The sequence below is a fragment of the Hetaerina americana genome, unplaced genomic scaffold (genome assembly GCF_022747635.1).
Source record: "Hetaerina americana unplaced genomic scaffold, ioHetAmer1.1.p SCAF_17, whole genome shotgun sequence".
In the NCBI taxonomy this organism is placed as follows: Eukaryota; Metazoa; Arthropoda; class Insecta; order Odonata; family Calopterygidae; genus Hetaerina; species Hetaerina americana.
The window spans coordinates 3607118-3629888 of NW_027286730.1; positions in this window are offsets into that span (position 1 = coordinate 3607118).

Genomic DNA, 22771 nt, shown 5'->3' on the forward strand with positions numbered 1-22771 from the left:
TTTCCGCGTCTTAGGAATCAGATCGTGTGATTCCTAAGATGACCATGACCATGACAATTTGACATTGACCATGTCAAACACGGCCCATGGATTAAATGCTGTGATTTTAGAATTGTAAACAAATGCTCGGGAAACAATGAGGATCGCCCGATATTATTCAGCAGAAAGGTATTACTTCTTTTTAAAATTATTTATAATTATTTTTTATTATTAGATATTTTCCATTTAATAATCTGTTGATGTGTGATTGAATTGAAATAAATGTGGTCTGCCGTGTATAGATTTGGTGTATCGCGAATCAGAAAATTCGAAATCGTCCTCTGCCAAAATGACCCCAGGGTGGACATTAAAATGTGCTGGCAATAAAGCTATTTATGGTTCATATCCAGCTATATCTGTTTATACTCAACATAGTCTATTATTTTATCTCGAAATTAAGATTTCTGTTATAATTGAAGCCAAACGTCTACGCATTGGGTTTCTCCAAAGACATAAAATATGCCAAACCTTATGCAAAAATTTTCAGAAACATTGCTCTGGTTTAAACAAGGTTTTATGTTTGAAAATTTTAATTGCCTATGGTTCTATTTAAATAAGTTGATATTTAAACCTCTGAATGATGTTTAGGTCCGCTTAATCTGCGAGTTGAATTACTTCATCAACAAATTTCAATGCAGGCTTATTGGGATAAAAGACATCACAGTTGTCAACCCAAAGGTTGGAGAGAGTAGAGCTTACCTAGTAATGACACAAACGGTGTGTGAAATTCAAATATCATGGCAGGAGAGGCCTGTTCCTGTTCCAACTACGGTTTTCCAGGAAGATCCGACAGGCGAAAAATCACACAGCTTGGGTGAAGCTGAGGGTGCTAGGAGGCGTATCCGGCAATCGAACCCAGGCCCTCCGGTCAGTAGCTCAGCGCTCTACTCTCTAACACCACATACCCACGAGTGTAAATCAATAAATAAGTCGCAAACGTAAGCAATACAAACGCAAGAGCTGCGACAAATGTTTAAATCGGAACGCTTGGATCATCCACCATACAGTTCCGACTTAGCCCGTAGTTATTCTCATCTGTTCGGGCCCATAAAAAATCATTTGGGTGGTCGACGTCTTGAAAATAAACATGCCAAAGTGCAAGAGGTTACTCGTTGGCTGCGACAGCAAGCATAAGACATTTGCTGCCGGCTAGCAACGACTTGTAAAGGAATGGGATGTGTGCCTGAATGTACGGGGAGAATATGTAGAAAAGTCAAATAAATGTCAGGAATTTACTTTGATTATTATTGCCTCCATCGAAGTTTTCGAGTTATTTATTGACTTAACCTTCGTATATTTCTATATCACAACGAAATTGGTGGCCTATAACTCTGAGAAATACGATTATTATTCAATAAAAAAAGATAAGCAAAGCTGCCACGAATGGAAACCTTAGTTTTATGATTCTGAATCTGTTGTAGACATATTTGCTTATTTTCAGCGAAAAACTTAGCAAGAAGGGTGTGAAGGACTCGATTGACGCGGGTTTTGTCCCTTTTGACGACCTTATTACTCTTGTCCACAGCGGAAAGGTTCAAAACGGCGGGTTACTCTCTCCCCCAACGTCGAGTAATGACTTCCTTCAGCACTCTTTTTGCCGTTCATCTCCACTCTTCGGTTTTCCATCAGTATCTTCACAACACACACTTCCCCTATCCCTTCCAATTTTCCCTTTAATCCGCGGACACCTATTTCCCCGTTATCCCTCTCGCCACCCTTCCCTGCCGGCACCCTCTCCCTCTCCTCGTGAGGGCCGTCGACCGTTGCCCTCCCATACCGACTCCACCCCGCCTCCCCCCATCCCTTCCCAGCAATGGCAAATGTATTTGGACGAGAGAGAGGGAAAGAGCGTGTGTGTGATGTCGCCGCCAGTGTTTTCGCCTTCACATTATTGCGTCTCGTGCGAGTGCGGTTCCCCTTTTGACTCATTATACCCACCAACGCCTGCCTCCAACCCTCCACACCCACGCCTCCCGTCCCCCAGAGAGAGGGTAGGACCTTTTCCTCCTCCTTCCCAACACCCCCCGCGCTCTCGTTCCAAACCTCCCACCCTCGTTTTGCTCACTGCCTCCTCCCCGGGTCTCCTCATTTGGGGAACCGCGTGAAACACACTCACACACACTCTCTCTCTTTCTCTCTCTCTGCTTTTCCCTCTTTTGTGGTAATTTTTGTTCAGCCACGTATGTAAATTCATACGTGAGTAACCGCTGCCGAGGGTTTCACGTCATGTGCGTGCGCCCCGCGTTCACGGTATTTCGGGCCGCAGTCGAGTTTTTGAATGATGCTCGTCGGAATGAGTTGTATTTTATTTTTAAGACAAAACCTACCGGAGGTAAATTGGAGTCGGGGGCCCTCCAGGTTGACAATGGCGGAAGCTTTGTGATACACGAAATCCTTTTCGATTGTGTATAAGATGTAACATTTTCTCAAATATTTATAGTTATAATTATAGTACGGACTCTTTAAGTTTTATAGCTGGTTTCGCATAATACGCTACACGAAAACGGAGGTTACTTTTTGGAAAGCCCTCGTATACGCGTGGTTTAATAATACTGCTTCAAAATATTTTTTGCCTTTCATGATTAATTATAGAAATGAAATAATTGGTGAAATATTTTCGCGCATGTTGTAACGTCTATCTATGTTGCTTGAGGCTCCATTAGAAGTTTTATCGTCGAGTCAATTTAAATTATCCTGTGAATTTTGCAGCAGAATCACATGGAAATATCTTCGACCGATTTCATTAGAGTTTATTAAAATGAATCAGATACACAGGTTTATACGAAGAATATGCAATAAAATTATGAATACCTATATTTACATAGTGTTATAAATTTAAAATATTGTTTGTATTGTATTTTATTCGAACAAAATTTGTGAAACTTCATCAATTCGGTAAATCAGTGGATGCGTAACCAGGAACATTATGATGATATTTGAAATTGCACCGTCCAATTACGAGAAACTTAACTGTAGTCTTCAGGAAATAACGTTTTCATATTTGCATTGAGTACAAATATCTGGATTGAAGGGAAACTCTCGCATATATTTGAGTCTTTTCTGTTATATTACTCAGTTTGAAACAATTTCGGGTGGATATGTTAATATTATCTATTGCTAACTCCAAAAATATTGCGTGTTTATCAATTTATAAAATTATCCTGTAAAGCAAAGGGATTTGTTACTCGTCTACAGTAACTCTCTGGGCGAATCATTGTCACATTTAGCACGAAACCAAGAACTATTATTTCATCTAATTTTTACATGTAAGCTTCGCTTAAGATGGTTGCCACTCGTAAATATCCCAATATTGCTTTTTCACTTCTGGCGCACAATATTATTTATTCCTGGTCGTAGTGATGCTAGACGGTTAATTTCGCTCCCCTAATTTTGAATTTTCTTCAACGTAATTATGGTTTACTTTAGGAGTGACATTATGTTGAGTACTGCTAACGGTATTTCATATTACTCATAAAATGATTTTGCAGGCGACTAATCAGCTCTATAAAGTTACACCGTAGTTTGATGACTTTCAGTGTGTAATGTTAATGCGTTGAACGGATGAAGTAATTAAGAAGAAAATACAACACTTTTGGAATTATCCAGTCGAGCACAAAGACAAGGATAATAAAGAAAGAAAACTGACAGAATGTTTTCTTCTAAGAATCCTGATTGAAATGTTTTCCAATGTACCATGAGGTAAAAAAAGAAAGTAATGAGGATTCATTTGCTTGACTCCGCAGCTATCCCATTATAATTTGCCTTTGAGTAAAAAATATCTATATGTTGTTGATTAAAAGTAGACGTAGGTGAGTGTATTGATGACAATCATGGAATAAACTATGTTAGGTTCTTGTATATTACCCTCCTTGACTATGACCAAGTTGGTGGTTTCGTATCTCGCCTCGTATGTGCATTGTGTATTGTCACTTAATGGGCTCTGTGTACTATTTCTTCCTTAAATGTTGTCATTAGATAGTTAATTGAGTAATTAATGTTCAATAATAACTTCTACCGTAAAAATAGTTGTGTAAAAGGTTAAGGTTTGCCACTACTTTTTTGCCTAAGTGTTTTTTTCAAATTACATTATTAAACTGTATTTTTTCCTTCATAGGAAAATATATCCGAAATAACGACCATCAATTTTTTAATGACTCTGGAACCTGTTATACTTCATTACGTACGTGGTTCGGATATTAGGCTGGATGATACGTACCTTACATACTATATGTATAAGGCAACGTCAGTAGCTTACACCAGAAACGTACCCTACTTGGGAAACCTGGCACTGATTCTTCTCTTACTGCGACTGGGACAGCACTTCGTTCCCCCCCCCTGTACTTATCCTTCAACCCCCCGTGCATCAAACGTGACACACCCGCATAAACACGCCAAAAAGTCAGACCCAAGTGCGCGCATAATGAAAACGGCGGTGGTTAAATAAGGTACGCAGGGAGGATTGTTGGCAGATATGGGAGACTGGGGTGGAGATGGGGGTGGTTGAGTGAGAGCGGCGAAGCGAGGGTGAGATAGACGGGGAGGGAAGAGAAGAAGCGTTATGCGTGTTTGTATGTGTGTATGTCTCCGGGTGTTGCGAGTGTCACTGGCTTGGGTTTTGATTGGGGGCGGCCCTTTTTGGTGGGCAGGGGGTGAAGGGGGTGGATTGGAGGGGGGGTTATGTCGGGGGTGGTGGTGGATGTGGGAATGGAAGTGAGAGGCTGTGTGCGTGCGTATGTGTGTGTGGATGTACCGCGCGCGCCAGGAGGGTTGAAGGGAGGAGATGCGAGATGGAGGATGGGGTCCATAGGGGGAGGGGGCGGCAGGGGGTTTTGGGGTGGGGAGGGCGCTCATCGGAGTGACAGGAATCATTCCGTGTCGTGGGCACGGGATTCGCAGATTCGCTTTCGCCCCGGAGAGGGTAGGGTGGCGAGGAGGGAGGTTTTTGGTGAGACAGCGAGGCGTCCGCGTTGAAAATGAGATTTACGGACTTCGCGTCTGCCCCCCTCCACCTCGCCCCGCCCAGCTCTCCTCCCCATCTCTCCACCTCCCCACCCCGACATCCTCCTCACTCTCCCCGGAAACAGCAGCCCTCGGTCTCCCTCCCGTGCCCTAGCATCCCTTTCCCACCAAAGCGCCCACCTCCATCCCTTTTTCCCATTCGCAGGGTTCGAGAAGGGATGGGTGGTCCCGTTGGTGCTAGCGGAGTTTGGAGGGCATGGTGGAAAAAAGTTTGGAATGAGTATGGAGAGCGGGGAGGGGGTTGCGGGAGTTCGTGTGGGTGTGTATGTTATGCAAAAATAAATGTGGGAGAGAAGGTGGAGTCTGTGGCGTGTGATGACGTGAGATGGGCGGGTGGAATGGGGCGGATCTGGGGTTGGTGCATGGCAAAGGGTAGACGGAGATACGAGGAGGAGGAACCCATGCAGGAAGTACAAAATTTTCTCTCTAGTAATAAATTGCTCGTATTAAATTTTTCCAAATTATTATCTGGAACACTTGATCCTTGCTTTCAGACCTTACTAATTGGATTCAACAAAGAATGTCTAATAGAGGAATTTTGATATTGGGTGTAATGTTGGTGAAACCTTTCTATAATAAGGAGAAACTAGCCTGCAGTTTTCTTCTTAGTTCGTTGTTTTAACAGCTGTTTATGGAATTTTTCTCCATATTTCAAGTAATACAATTACTTAATATATTCATGAATTTGATTTCATCGACTTCGAATTTTAAGCAAACTTCTTGAAAATTATATTCAGTAATGTTTATAAAAAGGATCAACACCAGTAGCATACAGAGGGCACGGGAACATTTGGATTGAAGATTAAGGTGAAGAGGAATTCCTGAGAAATGTTATTTGAAATGTTAAGTACCTAACTGATAGACGCCCTTTCATTGCTTTCCTGCTCTTTTCGATTGACGAGAGATAATATCATGAAAACGGGCATCTCGGCAGTTGCGCCAATGAAATACACTTGTTGATTGAGTTGTCATTGCAACAGAAAATATTTGACTCATATAAAATTGAACTTATAATTAATATTAAAATGATCTACGCGAACTCATCTGGATAAAGCAGGTCAGGATAGCCTCTCCAGTAAAGATATGACGAAATTAATGTAGAATTTAAATAATCATGGCATTTGTCATAATCATGGCAAATATTTTATGAGGTTTAGTCTAGATAAAAATTTAGATTCCAAACTTCGCCATCTGGCCCAAAGGGTATCGGGTAAACAATATAGTTTACCAGTTTTTCGTAGATTTTTCTACGTAGATCAACGTAGAGTTGATGTGAGGTAAAGGTTGGATAGTCCAATAGTGAAAGAATAGGAACTTAGAAATGAATTGAGATAAAAAATGCTCGAAAAGGGACTAAGAAAAGAGTAGAAAATGGCTTTAGGAACATCATGACATCAGGCCCAAGTTACACCCGAATGATGGTTTGAGAGGTGAGGAGCTCACCTAACAGTTAGGCCATTAGGTGTGTGGAATTTACATATTTATGGTTGGGGGTTATGCTCTTTTCCATGTATGATTCTCATTATTTAATAGTTCATAGAAAATCACATAGATTTAGTTGTACTGGAAATATCTTGAATTACCTGGATTTGAAACCACGATTCTCCAATCAGTCTTTTACTCGCCGCCTGAGAGCTAATATGGTATTCAAGTTAAATGTGGAATATACGAAATATTAATTAATATTTTGAGATTTCTCTGAAATGTTCGAATTTTTATAGGAGTGCTACATTTAATATTCTATTCTAGTGGAAAAATTAACATCGACCTTCTGGTTTTAATCACCTCAAAGAGGTCAGCTTGCTATCTTTACCATAGTCGTTTCTGTGTACGTATAAACGTATTGCTTCATTTTTAAATTGCACAACACATACAAGCATACTTATCCGAGCACAATTTCTTATATATTAATTTTCCTCTAGTATAGCTTATTCTTTATTACGTCTTATATTTTAAGTTGAAAGTTAATAGCTCCAATATGAGGCAATGACAGTCTTTCTTTCTGGGAACTGATTCCTGGCTGAAGCTCAGTAAGATAGTTCTCCAAAAGACAATTGCTTAGTTGTAAGGCAAGGGCCTATTTCCGTTAATCCTTTCGCATGCACGCAATCTGTTTGAATAGGTTAATTGAACTCCAGCACAATTAAGTGAGAAACTAAATGGAAAAGTTAAGGCCGTTTTGCAAGAATGGTTGAGAAACGATGGGAAAATATTACGTACTATGATAAAAAAGTATCATAAATAAACCGAGGGCTGTTAATTTGGAATTTCTCCCTAGTGCTAATTCACTTATAACATCAAAATTTGAATTTGGGACAGAGTCTAAGATGGAATTTATTGAGTCAATTATTACCAAACGTTCGTAATGAAATAGGTGCCTTTATGCCCAATTGATTTTGTGATAATTATGAAACGAAGTGACCTCGTATTCTATGCCAGAAAAGAATCATTATTTGAATAGAGGAAAAGGTCTTTATAATATCATCCCTGTATTAGGAGAAACAAGGACTGCTGTGATAGCTGAGTCAAAAAGTTAATTTATCCAAGACTGAAGTGAAAAATTGCATCATAAAGACACAGAGACTAAACTTCAAAAGAAGACGACCAAAGCTTACATTTCCCTATAAATAACACTTATCACTCACAGAAATCCTCCACATATTCAGGAAATGGCAGGGACTCTGGGGAAGGCTGTTAGAACACGGAATAATTCTGGTCCAACCGAGGTTTACAGTTACGTTTTAGCTTCACTTAGCTCTCCTATAAACCCTTTTTATATATTGTCGAATATCATCTAACGAGAGTGAAGTAACCTGGGACAGTTAACATTTGACAAAGAGGTCCCGGGTCCAAAACCCTAAGAAATGTTGTGGAACGATAAAGAAAATCGAATCATCGAAAAATTCAATTATCACTATGTTACTCATATATTTCATAGAACTTCTAGAGCTTTTGACAACGGAATTAATGGGCATGGAAAGAAACACATCCGAAACTGAGTGCCAGATTTGCACATCTTTAGAGTGAATTGGGGAGGAACTATACCATTTCTTATCAAAATCAACTACTTGCTGATTTATGTGGATGGACTAAAGCCCTGAAACGGTGCCATTTTTCCGATTAGGGTTGCCACGTACAAGCGTAACACTTTCACGGAGGCGATGATCGTCTCCACACGGGCAGAAATCGTCGTGTCTCCCCGGCACATAAATGGCGCCACTGACCGTAGGTACCGGGAGAGAGAGAGTGAGAGGAAAGAGGGCGAGAGAGAGAGAGAGTGAGTGAAATGAGAGAAGATGAGGAGACGAATTCTCCATGGACTCGGGAGGACAAGCCGGCCTGAGGAGGCCGGCTGGAGGGAAGGAGAGGGAGAGTACTGAGTAGATATGTTTGTCGGTCTGCCGGCTGTGGGATCTCACTCCCCGCTGATCTTCCCCCTCAAAACTACCCCCGATTCCCCTCTCTCCCCTCCCTCTCCGTCAGCGCATCAGCGCACTCTCCTCCTCCGCCCCACATATGAAAGGACACACGCACACACATGCAAACGCGGGCGGCATCCCAATTACGGGCGACGGAGGCCACCATTTGAAAATGTAATAGAATTACGATATGAATGGTATGTGTGGGGGCAAGAGGGTGTGGGGAGAGGGGGGGATATGAGTGGGACGGGTGGATGACGAAAGGGGGGGCAGGGTTTTAGGGAAGTGGGGATAGCGGTGCAGGCGGTGGATGGGTTTTGGTCGCGGGGGAGAGGCTTTGCGGACGGCAGGGGTTGGTGGTGGTGTTCGAAATGGCGTCATTGAGGGGTTTTGAAGTGTGTTTAAAGGGGAGGGTGGTTTAAAGGGCGAGGTTGGTGGGTGGAGTGAGCGGGGAGAGGGAGAGGGATGCAAAGCGGAGCGTGGGTGGGGTTTGTCAGATGGGTCTGTCTCTCTCTCTCTCTCTCGCTCTCGTGGGCGTGGTGTTGGGGGAAGGTGTGGATGGGAGGGAGATATTGAGGGTGAGAGAGGAAATGTGCGGTTTGTTAGGGCTGCGCGCGTAAAGAAGGGATGATATGGTGAGGAACGTGGGGTGGGAATAGGAGAGGATGGGATGTTGGTCGGGGAATGAAAAGGGGGCCAAAGAATATAGAGAGATACGAGGTGGAAGGGCGGTTTGGCGTGTCGACGCGGTCAGAAAAACTCGCGGACCGCGCTCTTCAGAGGGGGGGACGTGGGGACACTCGAAGCCCGTGACGAGTTGAACATTTTAGGCGACGGCCTCGGACTGATAATCCTTAGCGTGCGTGCATGGCAATACTTGTGCTTTCATCAAATTTGGGAAAACGGCAGACATCCTGGGATTGGAGTGAGATATGTTCCTTTGTAACCGATGTTTAGGCTTAGGCTAAAAACATTAAGACTTTGCAAGACCAGTTAGTCGTAGGAAGTTATGGCGATTGTACCGCTGCAAAATGGTCGAAAAAATGTTTACTTTAACAAAAGTGTTTATCCTTTCCAGATGAGATATTCATTTCCAAAATAATGTCGTGAGAGATCAACGCGGCAAAGATGCATAATTGTAACATTACACGGATTTAATAACTCCCAATCTGTTTAGTAAATATTTCTTCCAAGGTTTCGCAAAAAGTTCTTCCATCAAATTGCCCCTTGTCCATAAAATCTTCTCACCCAATTCAAAAAACACGGTTTTAATAATCGTGATGGAAATTGAAAAATGAATCATGTTCTCCGATGAATAATAAACTAAAATGCCATGGACAGAAGTTACAAGAAAGTCAAACGGCGACTCCTTTTGGGTCCATTTTGGGGTTATTACTGTTATTTAATATGTACAAGTTGGTACTTACTTGGTTGTTTTAGTAAAACGAACTTGTACCAAAGAAGTTATGAACAAGGTGATATTAGTAGGATGTACATGCTTATTTATGAACTTATTTTATGCCTTGCATAAACAATTTGAAAAGTTAAACTTTATGTAAAATACTTAAATAGAGGCAAAACTAATTGCATAGAATACTTAAATTTGAAATAGCACTTGATGCTTTTAAGACTTGTATTTATAATGCTAGATAATTTCTAAATATTGATTTCCAAGGAACCTAAATTGAAAGGTCATTCTGAACAAAATTGCATTTGAAATTGATCATAAAGGACCGCCAGAAAATTTATTTATTTAACTCTCTTTCTTTCAAGGACTCAATCAAGGCAGCCGACCGTCATCACGCTTCTCTCTGGAGAAATTTCAAGAAATAGCAAAGGGTAATTAATATTCATTTTTACTTTTTAAAATGCCTGTAATAATTTAGTAGTAAGCCAGCACAAGGTACGGAAATTCCAAGTCCACCGTGGGACACATTAAGACATCAAATATTTAGTCACGATTTTCTATCTTGAGTCACAAAATATAGTCATCATTTGGTAAGTTTTGTTGCTGGAATAAATTATAAAATTTCATCCACCTTGCAACTCGTGCAATGCTCATAGTAATATTTGCCAACCGTAGCTTTCGGTATCTTATCATAGCAGTTAAAAATCTACTACGAAAGTCATCAACCAAACATATTTGATCAGATTTATTCATCATTATGACAAAGAATAAAGGCAAACAGACATACGGGTTCTTAATATCTTATTCAGCAGTGTTATTCACTATCCACAAGTGGCAATTAATAATGGTAACTTTAATGATACTCGTTACATACGCTCTTTCCTTTGATAATGTAAAATTTTATTCCTGATTCCCTCTTCCTATGCATTACTCGTATCTGATATTACGGAATCCATCTTTTTGATCATTAAGAAAATAAAAATATATTAAATTTCAGTTTAAATAACAGATAACGCAGTATTTTGTGGCGGATTACTAAGAATTACCTTTCCTTAAGTAAAGAATGCTAGAAAAAAACTTGATTTGACATTTTCGTGATCGTTAAAATAGCTAATGAGTAGATACGGTAGGCAAGTTAATATTCCCAATTAAGAATGTTGTGAAACAGAAAAATTAATACCTTATTACCCTAGCGTCAAAAAATTGAGCTTTGTGCATTAGATGTGGTATTTAATATGCACTGCAAGGAAAGATTAATGTCACAGTCAGTGTATCCAAGTTGTTTCCTCAGCAGCGAATCATCATTCATTTGGTGGCGAGGAAGTCGAGCGATGATCGACTGAAACTTGCACACGCAGGCTGTTCAGGACATGATAACACCTTCTTTCATTGGATTGGCTCCCAATGTGATGCTCTCTCGACACCATTCCCTGATCATCTCGGTTTTTCCCATTCATGATTCACCCGGTGCGTAGGCGCGTACCGTCACAAAACCATTTCCACCCTCCTCCACTTTCTCTTGAACTTCCTCCTTCACCGAATCCAATTCTTCGCCCCGGGGCGCACGCACGCACGTGTTGGGGAGCACATCACGTCTCAGGTATGGATGTTTATCTTTCCTCACACTTTTTCCTCCGGGTTGTCTAACCCGAAATTTCATTCGCATTCCCATTCATTTTCTCTGGGAGGGGGGGGGGTGAATGTCGTTGGAAATGGGCACGTTATCGATCGGTTCCTGTGATCGCCTCCTTGAGTTTTAGCGGGTAGTAGGCTGGAAGAAATCGCCGGGCCGTGCATCGAGCGCCGCCGCGTACCGCGGACATTCTGCCACCAGAGTCACCCGCCCGGCCCACACCTCACCACCTCCGTCCCACACTCACGCCCCATCCCGCTGTCCATCCCCCAACCCCTCCGTCTCAATTTCCCCCTATTACTCCACTTCCCGACCGCACACTTCCATCATCCCACACCCAACACTCCCACCTCACCCCTTCCCCCCCAAAAAAGCTCTCCCCCTCCCCTCTACAACCTCCCTCAACCCGAGAGCCAATAATCCCATTCGACCACCCATCCTCCGCCCATTCCCCCTCTCTCACACACATCTTTTTCAACGGCATCCCCCCCCCTTTTTCCCCTGCTCAGTGTCCCCACATGCCCCCTCAAACCCCCTCACCCCCTCGAGGCACACAACCTTCCCCCTGTTCGCCACCCCTCGGTCCGAGCCCACTCCCACCAGCCTCCCCCTTCCGGCCACACCCTTTGTCTAGCGCCGCACGTCCAAATCCAATCCGGTGTGATAAAAAAGGAAGAATTCTGGAGTGGGGCAAACCTGATTATTCGACGGAATTGGCTATTATGTGCAGTCTGTAATCGCATTCCGGATACCTCTGGGCCAAAGAGAGGGAGGCGAGCGTGGGAGGGCGTGGTGGCGAGTCAGGGGTGGGTCGTGGAGGTGCATCGGGAGAGAGGGAACGGAGTAAATATATTATATTACTTTTTATGGCGTATAAAATATACTATTTCCATGCATCTAACTGCATCAATGTAGATGCTGAAGTGATTAAACTGGATATATGTCGCTACTGATAGGTATTTCAGGGGATCATTTCACAAAGCTACAAGTATCTTTACATGTTTTCTGATGGGAGTAGTAAATACACTGCAACAAGTCCTAGTCATCTTTACATGCTACAAAATTTAGCTATGGTAAGTATTGCTCAATTTCTGCACAGGAGGATTTGGGTTAGCTAATTGAATTGTAGCTTTAATAAGAGGTTCCCAGGTTCTAGGTTCAGACAGACATTTTACTTGCTTAATCCCGCGCACATTTTAGTACCATTGTCATTTGGACCATATGATAATCAATGTTATAAACGTTGACTTTATTAAATGCATATCAATCGAGGTTCCATTGGGATGTAAATAAAGGAAAATGCAATTACATGAAATACATTTGCCCTAGCACAATTTTATCAAATCAGAGTGTCTAAACCATTAAAATTAAATATATATACATATATATATATATATATATATACTTTATATATATATATACATATATATACTTTATATATATATACATATATATACTTTATATATATATACATATATATACTTTATATATATATACATATATATACTTTATATATATATATATATATATATATATATATATATATATATATATATATATATATATATACGATCTGCGAATGAATTTGAGTGAAGCTAAGGCATAGATGAATTTTAATAAATATTTCCCACCAAGTGTACAGTGAAGCATAAATAGGTAGCCAATTGTGTGTTGTAAAATGCTATTAGGCTACATTATCACGGTTTTGCTTTTGAAAAAGAAAGCAATGTAGATGTCTTTGTATTATAATATACAGGCTTATATATATATATATATATATATATATATATATATATATATATATATACTATATATGCTACTATTGGCTACCTATTTATGCTTCACTGTACACTTGGTGGGAAATATTTATTAAAATTCATCTATGCCTTAGCTTCACTCAAATTCATTCGCAGATCGTAGATGGCCCAGTGCGTGTATTACATTTTTAAGGGCGTGAGTGCACGTAATGTGTAGGTTATACACGATCGAGGAATAGGAGAGGGTGTGCGGAGGAGTAGCGGGAGTTTGGCTAATGGAGAGGGAGGCGGGGGGGGGGGTTGTTGGCGAGGGTTGGGGATAAGTTAGTCGGTGTGAGTTGCGGGAGCACCACGAGGTGGAATGGGTGTGCGAGAGCGACGGGGAGTGTATTGATGCCCCTCCCCCGCGCCTCTCTGCGAGAGAGTGTCGAGCACGACACCGGGGAATTGCTTTTGAGGTCGCCCGCGCGGACTTGTGTGCGTGCGCTCGTGTGAACGCGAATGTGTGTGAGCGTGTGGGTACACGGCTTCGGCTTTCGATACGTATCCTCCTCCTCCTGCGCCGCGGCGAAAAGCCCTTTCATTTCCGATCTTCATCTGTTTTGCTCTCACGCCTCCCATCTCCCCTCATCACACGGCCTCCCCAATCCACCCGACTAACCTCCCCCCCTCTTCCTCCTCCTCTGTCCCCCTCGTATTTTTTCCGAACACCCATCGTTCTGGAATGGGGGAGGGGGGCTTAAAGAGGGAGAGGTGTCGGGAGGGGGTGAGAGAAGGGGAGGGGTCGCACGGGCATGGGGACGAATCCTTTGCTTATTAGGTTCGAACCCGTCTCCTTGTTGATCTCGGTGCAATTGTCAAGAGCGTGGCCGTGGATGGGCGATTAATCACGTGTGAGACTCGGTTTTGATTTGCGCCATAGCGGCGCGTGTGGAGCAATCGGGATGTTGAAGGGAAGGGAATTTTTGGTGGGGGGAGGGGTGCAGGGGGTCTGATCCTTTGGAATCAAGGCCCCGTGCGTGAATCCCGGAAGCGAACCTTCCCTCGTTCTCGGCCGTAAAACCCTCCGCTAGGATTTGTTGATTGTTCATCACATCAAGACCCTTTCTCTATATCTCTCAGCATGGACGACACATTTCTTTCATTATTTTTTGTGTCCAGAAATTGACAGCTGTGTCCCTTCGTATTTTCTTATCCCATTACCCTGGTGGAAACTAATCCTTCTTTCCCATTCCTTTTCTGTCCTTACACCTTTCCCATTCATAGAGCCATAATCGTATAGATAATGGTTTACATTTCCTCAGAAGAATTGTAGGGCCCCTGTTCCATCTGGGATTTGCTAAGATATGGCGTTGTTCACGTCTTGCCCAACCCAACAATGTTCTTATTTTGTTTCGTGCTCTCCCGCTTTACACGTAGCTCCCCATTTGATATACTTCCTCCTCATTTGTTCACAAATTTCCTCTTTTACGTATTTCAAATTATAGCTCAAAAATTGCTCGGAAATCATTTTTTAATTAAGGAGATAAAACGGGAGAAAATTTAGGCATCAATATTCCAAAATCAAAGCTTTTGAAAATCGTAAACTCTGCTAGAACAGTTCCAGAAAGATCCCTATATTTTGTTGCGTAATGAAGGAGGAATTAAAATAAAATAATGCTTAGAAATAATATTCAATAAGAATGAATTTCAATGACTTGAGTTTTAGTAAAATTAAAGTCCTATAAATTAAATATAGTTCTTACAAAACGGTTTCATCATAAGAATGGAAAGAAGGCTCATTGAAACCCTTTTCATCGTTTCCTTCCTGCGTAGCCAGTGGCCAAAAAGTCTGTTTTTAGAGATATCTCAGGAGACCTACGGCACTGCCCTATCCCAGCATACGGGTACTTATTTTACACTATCAAGTTCATTCATCTTGTCTTACATACTCTACTCTTCCTCAAACTCATTATATCGTATATCTCGTTGTGGAAGTCTCTTTGACCATATTCAATCAACATCTCCTCGGTTCACATCTTCCTATCAAACTGTTCACTTGGTTCATGAAGATATGCCTGTTTTTTACTTGACTCAAGCTTTGTTTCAAAGTAGTCGGAAGATCATAGCACACATTTTAGTACTTTGCCTTCACCGTTGCATAAAACCCTCAGTCCACAAGGTCTATATAAAAAAATAGTAATAATTTTTTCCTGACGGTACGTGAGGTTCTGAATTCAGACCGTCGGTTAGGTGTGTGCATGATCGCAGATCATAGTGGCATTGATAAGATGACAGTGCACGCCATTATCGCTGAAAATTTGGTGATGCGAAAGATCAGTGATAAACTCTTCCCAAACGTCTTGACGGACGACCATGAGCAGAGTCGAGTATTGGCTTGCGAAGACCTACAACGGAATCGCGACTATTCCCTAACCCTCTTGCGAACCAGACTTGGCACCAGCAGACTATTTCCTGTTCCCAAAAGTGAAATTCTTCCCCAAAGAAAACCACCAGGGGACCCCAAGTGCCTTCAAGAAGGCTTGCACGAGTACCCTTCTTAAGGACCTTCCGGAATCGTCTACCAGGGAGCCCTCGAATCTCAGAAAAGCCACTGGCAAACTGTGTCGACGCTCAATGGATGTACTTTGAAGAATTTTGAGGCATTATAGCAATGTCTGAAATAATTTTTTTTCGAAACTTTCACCGATACTTTCTATGCAAACCATGTATAATTTTACCCACATTCTTTATCCTCTCTCTCTTATATTTTAATACAAGTAATCTTCACGTACTTCACACCAGCAGCATTCATTCAAGTCTTACGTTTATCCTGGTGTAACCAAGGTTTCGGGGTGGATAAACGCAACTACTTGTAAAGTTCCCAGAAAGTTTATCTTACAATTCATCGTCCTTTTAATTTTTTTCATCAATATCAGTTTCCACAAAATAATAGGGATAATATATCATTACCATGGTAATTTTACTTCATTATTCATCTAATTTATATATTTTTAATTAACATTGTTGTATTGATCGAATGCGTTCGGATTTAGATGAAGTCTAATGGAATGTGGTAGAATTCAGTATTTCTGTAATCCCTACACTACGATACAATTATATATATATATATATAAATAATCAAGAATACAGTAATCAACCCGAGGGTTGGTTTGGTATGTGATGGTATAGTTCACCCATACTAAACCCAAAGGAGATTGAAATTCACACATCGGAGTAGAGAAGCCAAATCCTTTCCCTGTGTCGCCTATGGTTTCCAAGGAAGTACTGGCACTCGAAAAAATACAACCTTGGGTGAAGCTGATGGTGACGAAAGTGGCCTGCCTGGAAATAGAACTCGGACCCTCCAGCCGAAAGTCCCAATCTCTGTATCTAGACTACAACGTCCCCAATTTATAAATAAGTATATAAATATTTTTATGCTCGGTAACCTACCAGTTAAGGAAGGTTGGATGGGCGCAAGCTGTCAAACGGTACAGAGAGAAAATTCCCTAATCTCTCTCAACAAAACATAATCTGACATCCAGCATTGCGACAAACTTCAATTCCGCATGCTTATATCCTCCCTCCATACCATCCCAACGTTCTCTCATCTATCACAATCGTCAACATCCCATCGTCAACCAGAATGCTCTGAATCCATATTTCCAACCTCCTTTGGATTTCCCCCAACAATCCTTTATCCTCCCCCGCCATGCCTAGCACTTCCTGGATTGTTTTCCTTTCGGTCCATAACACCTTTTCTATCCTTCTCCTCACCCACATTTCAAAAGCCTTCAATCTACGCCTATCATCCTGCCTGTCATCAGTAACCAACCACGTCTCCGCACTGTAAAAAAACCATGCTCCATATCATAGTTGTCACGAGCCTTTTCTCAGCATCCTTACTCAACGTCCTTGTCATTAATTCCCTCCTCCTTGTGAAAGCTTATTTGCCTATTGCAATTCTTTATCTTAAACCCGCCCATATTACTTACACCATTTTTACCCACAACACTTACTAGATACATATATTTACCCGATATAATTTTCTCAAACGCTACAAAAATGCTCGGGGACTTAGTTTATAAATTTATATGTATTAGTTTAAGTACGGCCAGCACTGAACTTAATCAGTTAGTACACATTAAAATGCAGTTACACAATATACCTAATTTTAGGTCGAGGGAATTTTGAATTCACATAAAGGTAATCCAGAAATGTTACTCTTATTTTGGGTATTTCAACCTGAAGAAGTGACAAAGCTAGAGAATAGATTCTGGTTGCCAAGGGGGCATTTTAAAGTTGCATGTAATTCTATTTGGTGAAAAAGATATAAAAGTTTTACTCTCAGCGAAGATTGTTCCGTGGTGCCCCGCTGCGATATCACTGGTTTGGCGATTGGACAGCATCTACGTAACTCTCTTTTAAGATTTTTCCTTATTATGCTGTATTGTTGCACTGGGAGTTACTCTCGTCAATTTCTACCAATAAAGGAAGAAAGTGCGGCATATGTTTACTCCAGTTAATAAGTAGTCGGGTAAAAATAAAATACTATTTCCCTAAAATTCGTCGGTTTATTAAAATGTTACGAAATTGATTCCGGAGTGGATTAACACGAAATCCTTAAATATTGACCCTAAAGAAATACATATATTTAAGGAGTATTTTGAAAGAATTCGCATACATAATACTTTTTCATCTGTATATTGATCTAAATTTAATTTCAAAACTTTAAAGTCGTGCATGTAATATTTTTCAGCATTTATTTTAAGATTATTGAACTAATTTAGGGAGATAACCTTCGATGTAGCTAAAATATATTATTATGTACTACTTAAATTGAAACTGAAATTAAAATCCATTATCAAGCATTGCCTTATTATATGAAGAATTTCCGCTAAATCGGCTGACACCCTTAGATGGCAAACTTACTCCATTCGCCAAGTACTTTTTAATTGGTAGTAGTAGTAGTAGTAGTTTTGAGGGGAGGCGACCGACAGCTAAGGTCATTTGCGCCATAGGGGATGGACAGGAAAGGATGAAGGGTGGAGAGAAACCCGGCGTCGGCATTAGCCTACTCTTTTACGAAAGGCACCAAGGGGTCCGCGGCTTAACGTCCCATCCGACGGACGCCGTACTCACTCAAAGTGCCCTCCACAAAGCACCTCAAGTAGGGATCGAGATACCTCTGAAAAATATTCAACACCGCCGGGATTTGAACCCGCGCCCTCAGGGTGGGAAGCCAGTACGTTAGCCCCTGCACCATCTCGATCCCCTTTTTTAATTGGTTTCAACCATTTTCATTTCATGCATCTCCTCTTTCGACATGGAACCATTTAGTAATATGTCTCATTTGAGGACGCTACCATCAGCAGAAGTATTTAAACTCGTATGCATAATTAAACCAGAGTTTTAATTAGGCATCTAAAGCAGACAACTCTTAAAAATCGTAGGCGTAAGAAACAAGCAAGAGGTGGGGAGTTTTGAGGGAGCATGAAAATGTAATCAAAAATTTGTGTCAATGCTTCGCAGGAGAATGAGTAAGCGTTGAGGGAGTAAAGGGAAGGCGAGGGAAAGAGGAACGACTAAGAAGAGGGCCGGAGAGAGTGGTCACTGGGGAAGTTGGACAAGTGTAGGCGCGGGGCGGGCGAGGATGGAGGGAGGGAGAGAGGTGTGGGGTTTTTGGGCGGTATGGGTCCGAGCCCTGGACGCAGAAAGGGAGAGCGGACCCGGCACACTCCCAATGGGAATAAGATAAAGGCAAGGATTGCTGGGGTCGAAACAAAAAAAAGAGCATCGCAACGCGCTTTGCGCGGTGAGGCCTGCGAAGCGGTTACGGAATAATCGCTGGATGCAGAGCGTGTACGTTTGTGTGTGCGTGAGTGGGTGGGAGGGAAGGAGGGAGGTTGGTTGATAGGTGGAGGAAGGAGTGAGAGTGAGTGAGAGAGAGAGAGAAAGAGAGGGAGGGAGGGAGGGAGATAGAAATGGAGAGAGAAAGGGAGAGAGAGAAGGGCTAGCATTCCACTGTCTGCATCGCGCATTTGTTTTGGGATCCTCAATTGCGGGATCGTGCCTCTCGACCTCCCTGGGGGGTCTCGATAAGGGATTCGCGAGGCAAAAAAAAGGGTTGAGTTGGCCTGGGATAGGGTCTCTTCTCTTCCTCCCCTCACCCACAACACCCACCCTGGGAGTATGCCCCCATCCCACCGCCCTTTCCCAGTCCCTCCTGCGGGTATGCCACGACCTCTCCCACCCCACTTTTCTCCTCTTCCACTCCCTGCGCCCACGGTCCTCCCGAAATGCTCGCTTCCCGGAGTGCCCTACCAAGATAGCACGTCCATGGTCGCTCTCCCCTTCCCCCCACACACCCTCCGCCGCCCCTCGCCTCACGCCCGTCACAATTCCCTCCGCGAGCGCTTCTCTCGGTCTTTATTTTTTTTCCCTACCCTTCATGACTCTCGCTACGCATTTTCCGACGTCCCCATCCCACCTGCACCGCGTCGCCCATTCCTCTCTTCCGCCAACCGTCTCCCGTGACAGTCGAATATTTTTCACTTTCTGCTATCCGCCCGTCCTACCTCTACGCTCTTCCCGTGCCCGTCGTCGAGAGTGCCACGCTACGCGCACGGGAGTAAATGACGGCCGTTCGCCGTGGTTTTGTCCCCCCCCCTCGCTCTTCCCGCCCCCTCGCTCTCTTACTCCGACGTGGTCCGAAGGTCGTCAATGAACAAAAACACACAAACACACACCCATAGACACAAGCCGAGTGCTGACGCCGCGGACGGACGTCCTTGTGCTCCCCTGCGTGAGGAATTCGATCCGAGGAGAACTATCGCGATTCTCGTTTTTAAAGTTGACGCTGGACGAGAGACCCGCTTCTCTGGACTGAGGCTACCAGGCGATTTGCTATCTCATATAGTTTTTTTCTCTTACAAAAACTTCCAGCCAAAGAAGTAGTATACCGATTTTTTAATCGCTGTTTTACGTTTTACAGGACTTTTGAGAGTAATGATTTATCACTCGTGTGAATTTTTCTGTCGCACTTTGAGGTAAGAGGGTTTATTATTTGAACCATTGAGTAAAACTACTTTAATGGAAATTTTTGCAATAAATTGATGACCCGTTGTGGCAAAAATGGGAAGTTATATCATATAAAGCAAATATATTTTAAAAATCATCCCGAATTATAGTTTGTGGCTTTTACAAAACATGAAACAATATTGGGAATACATCGGTAATGGAAAAATAATTGACCGTGTACGATGTTAAATTACGTGTATCAAACAAAGTGCAGTACCAAAATAACTATTGATTTTCTCTAAAATAGAAATTTTAAGAAATAGTCAGTTGAAAAGACAAGAAACTAGATCAAACCTCGCACCTTGCCTCAAACCAATCTTTTGATCGAATGTAGCCAATGTTTCTTTTGCTTGCATAATTGGATGTGCAGTTGGTGTTAATTTTTATTACAGCGCTTACATTAAACCTGAGGAATAGTAAGGTTTTAATGAATTTCACAGCGTGCGATGTAAAAGCTGAAAATGGGAACTGTAATGAAAAACGAAAGAGAAAAATTTGGGACAACCGTGCTCTCTCATTACAAATACGATCCCGGTAACATGCCTCCTAATGCGAGCAATGCGCGGGGGTTTAAAGCTTCAATTTAAAGAGTTAATTGACTGTAATAAAATACTGGAGCGGAGGTAAAATGTATTTCGAGGTCTTGGAAATACTATATAATTGAGTATATACTGCAACCTTTGGTCTTTTGCCAAACTTGAGTGTCCTGCTCGCCTCAGGTCGTGCGCATTATCGGGTGAGGGTGCAACTGGGCTGGCTGGCCCTGTGGTGCATAGAAAGAGAAAAATGGGAATGCATGAAATGAAGCAAGCACGAGTAAAATGCGGCATCTATAGTTGTCAAATATCAGCGTAAGTCGTCAAAGGCCTAGAAATTGATGCCAACCGTATACAGTGGCAAAATACTACCGCACTGGGGGAAGATTCGAAGTGTCTTTGGGAAAAATTCGAAGAGGTTATGGCAAGTGGATGCAGGAAGTACTGAGGGAGAATGGAATACTGAAAAGGTAATGGAGGAGAAAGTGCTGGGAAAACGTGGTAGAGGGAGGAAAAGTGTTGGTATTTTAAATTGAATTAAGATAAAATGGAAAGTACAGAGCTGGATGCCGAATTATTGTAAATTAAAATACAGGTTTTCAGAATACTTTAAGTCATTTTAGTTATGGCTTAGGAGTAAAGTGTTGTGTGGTGATAGAATCCATCAAAAACCAAACCTATAGTTGTAAACTACTACTACTGATAGTTCTTTTTAATCAAATAACTCTTTGGTTTAAGATATGAACGCATGTTACTGCCAAACAACGCACTATTGCGTGGCAGTAGTAATGAATAGGGCCGGCAAATACTGGATGAAATCGGTAACAACGGGACATTTTATGTGAATTTTAGCTTGCTGAGCGGATTTCTTAGATTCGAGGTAATTTTTATCCACCTAACGACGTGCAAGAATGAAATGCGGAATTATTCTTCCAATTTATAATCATATTACTTGAAATGTGCCGACGCGATTTATTGATGGAATAATTTCCTTCACTTGCTGATATATCCGGCCGTAATATTTCTGATTTCACACGAGAAAATGGAATGTGATCAATACAAAAAATATGAGACGCTCAATTTTCCCTATATTTCAAGTGCACAGAAATATTCAATGTATAATAGATTAAATACAAGAGCTTTCTAGTTAATAAAGTTTATAATTGAAAAGCCTTAACTCGAAGTAAATTGCAATCCTGCGTTTATCAGTCAAAAAGCAACAAGTAATTTGCATGAATGTGCCCTGGGCACTTTTTTTCTCCCACTCTTTCTCATGACTCAACTTTTCAAACCTTCTGGATGAAAGCAGCAGCCATTTATTTTCAGGATTTTGCTCATTTCTAACATTCCATCTGAATAACGTTGTCCTTATGAAAATCCACTTTTCGATAATCTCATCTCCCTAGACATCCTCTTCCCCCGGTCCATTTTCTTACGCCCCCTATTATAACATGCCTGACGATCTGATCTATTTCCATAGCAGCCCCATTAGCAGAATTCAGGAGAAGGAATTGGATGAAAATAATAATTCCTAGGCCGCAGGCGAGAGGAGATGAATTGGGCAGAAAAGCATCATCGATCCCCTGCCTAGCTGAAGTAACGCATGGTTGAAGATGAAAGCGCAGAGAAGAAATATAGTAGTTTTTCTGCTATATTTCGGGAAATTTTACGCAGAAGAATAAATGGGCTGCATAGTTATAACCAATTAGTACGTTATATCTGACCAGTATAGTTAAAGTGAACTTGCAAACAAAACATTCAACTGAAAATATTTAGAATTTTCAATGTTTTTTGTTAAATTTAAGTATGTATTGTGCCTTTTGTGAGGAAATGGCAAGGACACTGTTCCTCTGACATTAATTTGATCCATATTTTGGCCTGTAGTCATTAATTTGACA